Raw genomic sequence first — 8,569 nt, 5'->3', positions numbered from 1 at the left:
TTTTTAAAAAATGTTTATTTATTTTATTTATATGAGTGTACTGTAGCTGTCTTCAGACACACACCAGAAGAGGGTATCAGATCCCATTACAGATGATTGTGAGCCACTACATGGTTTCTGGGAATTGAACTCAGGACCTCTGGAAGAGCAGTTGGTGCTCTTAACTGCTGAGCCATCTCTCCAGCCCCAAATTTAATATTTTAGTATATATAATTCTATTTGAGTTATCTGGGTTTTTGATTTATTTATTTATTTATTTATTTTGGTTTTGTTTGTTTGTTTGTTTGAGACAGGGTTTCTTTGTGTAGCCTTGACTGTCTTGGAACTCGCACTGTAGACCAGGCTGGCCTCGAACTCACAGAGATCAGCCTGCCTTTACCTTCCGTGTGCTGGGACTAAAGGTATGCACCACCACCACTCAGCTTATCTGTTATTTGCATAAGTCTTTTAGATTTAAAAAATATTGTTCCTGCCCCTAGAAGCACTGCAGGTATGGCCGCTGTGTCACATGTGTGTCAGTAGGTGGCAGAGGAGAGGCCATATCTGTGCTCAGTGTAAACATCTAAATGATTAGTATAGCCTAACATTTCCTGAAAAAGAGTGAGCTTGAGATGACGACCTGGTCAGGGAGCTAGCCTGAGATGACCACCAGTCTACCAGTCAGGTGCTGGGCAGGTCCAGACAGGTTCCCAAGGTTGGGATTGAGCCAGAGACTAGAAGAACCTTGCCCAGGACCTCTGGGCCTGTACAGGGATGAGCATGAGACAGAAGACCCCATGTTGCCCATGCTGCCGCTCAGGCAGGTCCCATCAAGGAGTGAGCTGAGATAAGCAGCAGACTGGTGCCATGGGCCTGGATAGGAAGTTATCCTGAGATGACCACCAGCCTGACACCTTACAGGCCTTGAGGAGCAGACCATGCCCAAGACGACCCTGGCCTGGAGCTATAATGCACGAGCAAGGTATAGCATTCTTGACACCTCTCCTGAGAAAACCCCAGACACTCAGAGACCCTAGCACCACCAAGAGGAGCAAGTGAGTGGTGGAGAAGCAGAAGAGAAAGAGAAACAGAAGGACGTGGGCTCAATGAAGAGAGGCAGAATTGGAGACTCAAGGGTAGTGAGGGACAGTCTGATGTGAGTAGCCAGTGATGGCACCTGGAACCAAGATGGGGTTGTGGCCTGTGCTGCCACTGGGGGCCACATCTGGTTCCTTGACCCTGCAACATCAGGGGTCTGCTACCACCAATGACTGGGCTAATGCCCCTGGTCTGGGATAGGGAGCTCCCAGGGACATGCTGATGTCTGAGGACTGTGCAGAACTCAACTCACCTCTCACCTGGGTATCACAGGAAAGATGGCCCTGGGGATGTGAGAGTAGGAGAGTTGACCCCGCCCCTAGCCAGCTGCAGTACTCGGGAGAGTGGGCTCCCACACATTGCAGGAATTGTAGGTGAGCTTGCTCCAACGGTGTAAGAATGGGAGAGCGAGTGGGCTGACCAGTTCAGATATCTCTCAGGCCCAGATCCAGGGCTTTGAATTATCTCCTCCCCCTTCCCCCCAACATCTATCCCATTGATTAACTGGTGGGGTATATGGAGGAACTGATCCTACAGATCCAATGCTACAGCATCTCCATGACACAGGGCAACTACAGGATATTCCAGAGGAGTCCTAGTGAAGTTCCAATATTGATAGAGTGTAAGACCCCATTTCAGGGAACCCCACTCTAGTCTCGGGAGAGAGAGCACATCCAAAGAAACACGAGAATCCTTCTTGCTGTAAGCACATGAGGCAGTTTAATGACAGAGCTCCAGGTCGAAACATATCTCATGCAGGAGACAGTGGATTCGACCCCAAGGCTCGAAAGCTAGGGGTTTTTATGGGGTAAGGGGCTTAGGGGTGTGGAATTCAGCACAGCGACACACTATTGGCTTATTCAAACATCAGCAGAAAAATTATATGTACATGCAGGGTGTCAGGGTTCTGTGAGTTGTTCACTGAGTTCAGATAGCCCTGTTATGTCCTCACATTCCCTTCTATCTTATGGTCAAGCTGTTCCCAGGAATGTTTTAACTATGGGGCATGCCCGGGTTTGTTTTTCTTTTTTCTCAGCCCCAGGCAGCCTCTAGGCTCACAAACAATCAGCAATTTCTGAGTACTTTATATGACTTACAGGTCTTGAAATTTCATCTTTCTTTCAAGAGTAGCAGAAGTCAGAGGCCTCGTACCAGACCAATGAGTCATTGCAATAAACGTTCTCAAGCAAAGATGTGTGGGCAAAGGGTATGCTGCTGGATACTCTGTGACACAGTACAGCTTCCAAGGTGCAAGGGTGGAGGGCAGATACAAGGGGAGAGGGAGATAAGTGGGATTGGGGTGTCTGATGTGGAATTCACAAAGAACCAATAAAAAGTTTTTAAAACATTGTTATTGCCAAGGATGTTGGTGTATCCCTTTAATGCCAGCATTTGGTGGGCAGAGGCAGGTGAATTTCTGAGTTCAAAGACAGTCTGGTCCATAGAACAAGTTCCAGGACAGGCAGGACTACATAGGAAACCCCTGCTTTGAAAACCAAACAAAGAAAAATGTTATTGATTTATTATTTTATGTGTATGAGTATTTTGTATGCATGTGTGTATGTGCAGCATGTGTGTGCCTGGTGCCCATAGAAACCTGAAGAAAGCAGATCCCCTGAGACTGGAGTTACAGATGTTGTGAGCCACTATGTGGGCGCTGGGAACCCCAGCTGGGTCCTCTGCAAGAGCAACGGTGTCTTAACTACTGAACATTCTCGCAGCCCCTTTTGTGCATTTCTGATCAGTTCAGTCTTTGCAAGAATTTGTCCATTACATCTTCTCTTGTTTATGCTGTTCCTTTATTATGTTTTAATATATGAATACCATATTTCCTCTTTTATCCTTGGTATTTGTTGCTTTTTATGTTATCCAACTATAGTTTTATACATTTTATTGATGTTCTCAAATAATCAGCTCTTGTCTCACTGATTTTTTTCTGTATTGTTTTTCTGTTTCGTTGATTTCTATGCTGACTTTTGTTTTCTTCTTTCAATATAATTAGCTTTTTTCCCCCTAGTTTTGTAAGGTTGAACCTAAGGTCAGTCTTCTTTCTTAGGTAGCGTTTTCATGGACTATGGAGTTGGCACAGCAATTAAGAGCAAATGTTGTTCTTCCAGGAGACACAAATTTGGTTCCTAGCACCCATATCAGGTGCCTCACAACCAATTATGACTGCAGCTCTGGGGGATACAAGGCCCTCTTCTGGCTTTCATGGGCACCTGCATTCGTGTGTGTGTGTGTGTGTGTCACACACACACATACATACATACATACATACATACATACATATACATACATGAGCACATGCACAGATACAGAATTTTAAAAAAATCTATAAAACAGCATTTCAACATTATGAAGGTCTCTTTAATGTTAGTTTTACTTTGATTGCACAGGCTTTGATGTTTCTGTTCCCATTTTCACTCAGCTAAAAAACATGAATTATTTAAAAGCAAGTTACTTATTTTCCAAATATTTGGAGGGTTTTTTGTTTTTTGTTGTTTTTTCTGGAGATCATTGTTGTTCACTGCTAAGTTAAACACACTGTGGTTAGAGTATCCTCGTTGACTGGTTTGACTCCTTTTTATAAATGATAGTCTTATTTTATATTACTGAATAGTCTGTTTTTGTAAATGTCCCATACATTCTGCTTTTGGGTAAAGCCATCTCTCAATGTCAGCTAGGACAGTTTAGTTGACAGCACTGCTCAGTGCTTGTTCTTGTTTTGTTTTTAGGTTACATTTACTGCTTTCCTCTCTGCTGCTCCATCAGGAAGAGATGGAAAAGGGGGAAGGCTTGAATCTTTTAAGTGCATTTATGGATTTGTCTGCTTTCAGTTCTACCCACTTCTCTTCATGTAACTTTTGCCACTAAATGTCCAATGGTTAGAATTACTTGTCCTGAGACCTGATGCTCAAGGGTGGAATACCAAGGGTGTCTTAGTCAGGGATTTTATTCCTGTACAAACATCATGACCAAGAAGCAAGTTGGAGAGGAAAGGGTTTATTCATCTTACATTTCCATACTGCTGTTCATCACCAAAGGAAGTCAGGCCTGGAACTCAAGCAGGTCAGGAAGCAGGAGCTGATGCAGAGGCCATGGAGGGATGTTACTTACTGGCTTGCTTCCCCTAGCTTGCTCAGCTTGCTTGCTTATAGAACCCAAGACTACCAGCCCAGGGATGGCAGCACCCACAATGGGCCCTCCCACCCTTGAGCACTAATTGAGAAAATGCCTTACAGCTGGATCTCATGGAGGCATTCCCTCAATTGAAGCTCCTTTCTCTGTGATAACTCCAGCCTGTGCCAAACTGACACACAAAACCAGCCAGTACTGGGGCTGGTGAGATGGCTCAGTGGGTAAGAGCACCCGACTGCTCTTCCAAAGGTCCAGAGTTCAAATCCCAGCAACCACATGGTGGCTCACAACCATCCGCAACGAGATCTGGCGCCCTCTTCTGGAATGTCTGAAGACAGCTACAGTGTGCTTACATATAATAAATAAATAAATCTTTTTAAAAAAAAAACCAGCCAGTACAAAGGGGGGACCCCCACCTGCTCAGAGGAGAGGGGGTGGGGGTAAGGATGTGGGAGGGGATGACTGGGAAGGGAGCAGTGAGCAGGATGTAGTGAATAAGTAAAACAAACAAACAAATAAATAAATAAATAAAAACTCCCAAATAAACAACAAAAGAATTATTTGTCCTTTTGACAAATTGGCCCCATATCATTTTGATGTGCTCCTCATCAGCCCAGATGACATTCTTGGCTATGAAATACATTTTACCTGGAACTATCATAGCCACTCTTGCTTTCTATAGTACTTTCTATAATACTCTATAGAGGGTTGGCATGACAAATCGTTTCCTAACCTTTCACTTAAAAAAAAATGTTTCTTTATATTTAATGTAAGTTTCAAGAAGTATGCATTTGCTCCCACTGTCATCTGACAATTACTTCCCTTTTAAATATATTAATTTTTATTACTTTCAATTATGCACATATGCCTACGTGTGGATATGTGCACATGCATGGAATTTCCAGGAGAGGCCATAGAGATCGGATCTCCCTAGAGCTGAGTTACAGGCATGAGAGCCATGTTGTTGTGAGTGCTGGGAACTGAGTTTGGGTCCTCTACAAGAGCAGTTTGTAGTATTTGCTCCTAAATACAAAGCTATCTCTTCAGCCTTAAGCTCTGCCTTGTTAACACATGTGGTGGTTTTGTAATATCCAAAATAAATTCAAGACTACCCAGTACCTTCCCCCTTCAAAAGTACTTTCCACACTGTACTAGCAGGACAAGTACAGAGCCAGATAAAAAGCTGGCTGACTAAACAAATATAGAAACATACTTTTAACGGTCAAAATTACTAAGCTTCCAAAACAAGATTGGCAATTCCCCTGCCCCGCTTCACACTAAAAACACAAGGACAGACAAAATAAGAGTCACCCTATACAAACCAACCAATGTCTAAAAAGGTTATTGGCTACACCAACTAAAATAAGCCAAACTACCCTGGTGCCTATATCTGGCCCTTACAAAGTTATAAAAAGTGTGTTCTTTCTTTGTTCTGGGTCTCTCCTCCGGCCTGCATGCTGAGAGGAGGCTCCCCAACATGTTGGATAAGTAAAATCCCCACGCGTTTGCAACGATGGCGATCTCTGTGGTCTTTGTGTGAGTGAGTATTAAGGAAGAAGAAAAAGAGGAAGAGGAAGGAGAAGAAGCAGTAGCTGATTTAATTAATTATTTTTATGTGCATAGATGTTTTGCTTGCATATATATTCTTGTACCACATGTGTGCTTGGTATCTAGAGAGACCAACAGAGGACATCAGATCCCCTGAGACTGAAGTTACAGAGGGTAGTGAGCTGCCATGTGTGTGCCTGAACTGGGGTTCTCTGCGAGAGCAGTATATGCTCTTATCCACAGAGCCATCTTTTCAGTCTGTGGCTTAATCTTTAAAAGGATATTGTTTTAATTTAATATTTTTCTTTTTATGGTGACACAATGTTATGGTTAAAAATGTGGGCTCAGGAGTCAGTTACTGGACTTCCAGTGTGTGTGTGTGTGTGTGTGTGTGTGTGTGTGTGCATGCAGCAATGCGCATACAGGGGTCAGAGCAGAGGAAACTTGTGGAGTCATGGCTCTCTTCCCACCTTTGCATAGGTTTCAGAGATAGACCCAACGGAGATGATCTGGTATATGCCATCTTACCAGCCTCTCAGATGAGCTGCTAATTTCAAATTACTTCTCTATAAAACATAGATGGTAATATGACTCATTATAGTGCTGCTAAGAGATGCAACAAACTCAGCTAAAGAAGTTAAAGTCACTCCCCACACAGAAGAGATCTTTAAATATCCCAGCTTTCAATAGGTAATACATTATTTCTAAAAATTAGTTTTATTACTTTATATTCCTGAGCGCCTTGTTTGCATGTCTGTATGTACATCATGTGAATGTCTGGTGTTTACAGAGGTCAGAAACAGGCCTACAATCTGGAGTTACAGGGAGTTGTGAGCCACCATGTAAGTGGTAGGAATTAAACCCTGGTCCTCTGGAAGAGCAGTCAATGTTATTAACTGCTGAACCATCTCTCCAGCCCCAGAAGCAATACATTACCTTGACTGAATTCTACAAATCAGAAAATATTGAGAAGTGCTCAGTTAGAAGATCTTTGGTTTTCTTTATTTTACCAAACACTTCTTTTTTTTTTCTATTTATTTATTTAAAAAATTAATTTATTTTTTACACTCCATATTCCATTCCCCGCCCTCCTATCCACCCTCCGACTGCTCCACATCCCACACTTCCTTTCCCCCACCCCCTATCTCCTTGTGGATGCCCCTACCCTCCAACCCCACCTGACCTCTAAACTCCCTAGGGCTCCATCTCCATTCTCTTGAGGGCAACCAACAAGTCTTAAGAGTACTGTCCGAGGTGCTGAAAACGTCCAGTAACTTTGTGGTTTGTTTTGTTTTGCTCTAAATTAGGGCCTCTTTATATAACCTTGACTGTCCCATAACTTGCTATGTAAACCAGGCTGGCCTTGAACTCACAGAGATTCACTTGCCTCTGCATCCCAAGGGCTGGGATTAAAGGCTTGTGGCACCATGCGCCCCACCCCTGTAACTATTTTAACTCTGGCTAGAATCGATCCAGTTAGAAGATTTGGGGATTAATTCATAGTTACTTTAAAACATACTTTATTTTTGACAAAACCCTTAATCCCAGTACTTGTGGGACCGTGAAAGGCAGCCCATTTTCTGGTTGAGCTAGGTTTAAACCCCGGAGACCCAGCAGGTGTTCCTGCAAGGAATGGAAGGCTTTTGCCATGCTCCCAGACACCAGACTCCTGACACAAGGCCTCAGCTATCCACAATTCTGTGGCCATCAGTCACATAGGGCCCCTGGTATTCTGTCTGGACTCCACCCCCACAGTTACCTGGCAACAGCCAGGTAGGCCTGGCCTACTATAAAAGGGACTGCTTGCCCCCTCCTTTCTCTCTTACTCTTGCCTCTCTCTCTTGCCCCTTTGCTTCCCTTCTCACCGCATTCCCTTCCCACCTCTCTCCATGTGGCCACAACTGGACTCTACTTTATTCTCTCCCTCTCTCTGCTTTCCTCTGCCTCTACTACCCTCTTAGCTCCCCTTTCTAGACACTCCTCCCTGCGAAAGGTATTCAAACCTCAGGCCCTCCCTGAGAAAATGGAGTACAGTTTCACTCATCACAACTCTCTGACATGACAATAAACACCTTAAAACCATGGACTGCCTCTTCTCATCAGGGCCTGCCATGGGGAGCAATGGGGCAGAGTAAAGTCTTCCTCTGAAGAGCTGGGCTCTTCCTGCATCCTGCCACGCCCAGTGGCCTGAGCCCTGGGCTGGAAGTGGATACGATTATAACCCACAAGTACTTGGGAGGCTGAGGCAGGCAGATTTCTGTGAGTTCTAGGCCAGCCTGGGCTACAGATGTGAGTTGTCTTGAAGAACAAACAAAATAAAACAAAAGCAAACCAAAAAGAAATGTTTTAATTTTCATTCTGGTTTCTTCAGTGACTTGCTGGTCATTCAAGAATGTATTGTTCGCTCTCAACTACTTACGTAGTTTCTGTGGTTTTTTTCCTCCTTATTGCTTTCATAATTTTATTCTACTAAGATCTTGTAATATATAAGAAATCACTTTGATTCTTTTATATGTGTTGGGAATTCTTGTGACCTTTACTGTGGTCTATTTTAGAGGGGATTTTCATCGAGTTTTGAGAATCATATGTATCCTGTATCTGTTGGATGGAATGTTTAACAGACATCTATGAATCTCTTTTCTCTATGGTGTAGTTTAACTTGTTGATGTTTAGTTTATGTGACCTATCTGTAGAGGAGAGTGGATTACTGCAGTTTCTTATTATATAGCTAATTGTCTTATTTACCTGACAAAATACCCAATAAGAGCAATTTAAGGAAGGAAGTGGGGAAGGAAAGAAGAAAGGA

At 43.4% G+C, this 8,569-nt stretch overlaps 1 pseudogene; it reads left to right on the top strand.

Annotated features, from left to right (window-relative positions):
- Nucleotides 1-468: 468 nt before the first annotated feature.
- On the top strand, nucleotides 469-588 carry LOC115030767 (annotated as a pseudogene).
- Nucleotides 589-8,569: the final 7,981 nt, after the last annotated feature.

This window comes from Mus caroli, chromosome 3 (genome assembly GCF_900094665.2).
Source record: "Mus caroli chromosome 3, CAROLI_EIJ_v1.1, whole genome shotgun sequence".
NCBI classification, from domain to species: Eukaryota; Metazoa; Chordata; class Mammalia; order Rodentia; family Muridae; genus Mus; species Mus caroli.
The sequence above is the reverse complement of the archived record's forward strand: the minus strand, read 5'-3'. Positions and strand labels throughout refer to the sequence as shown.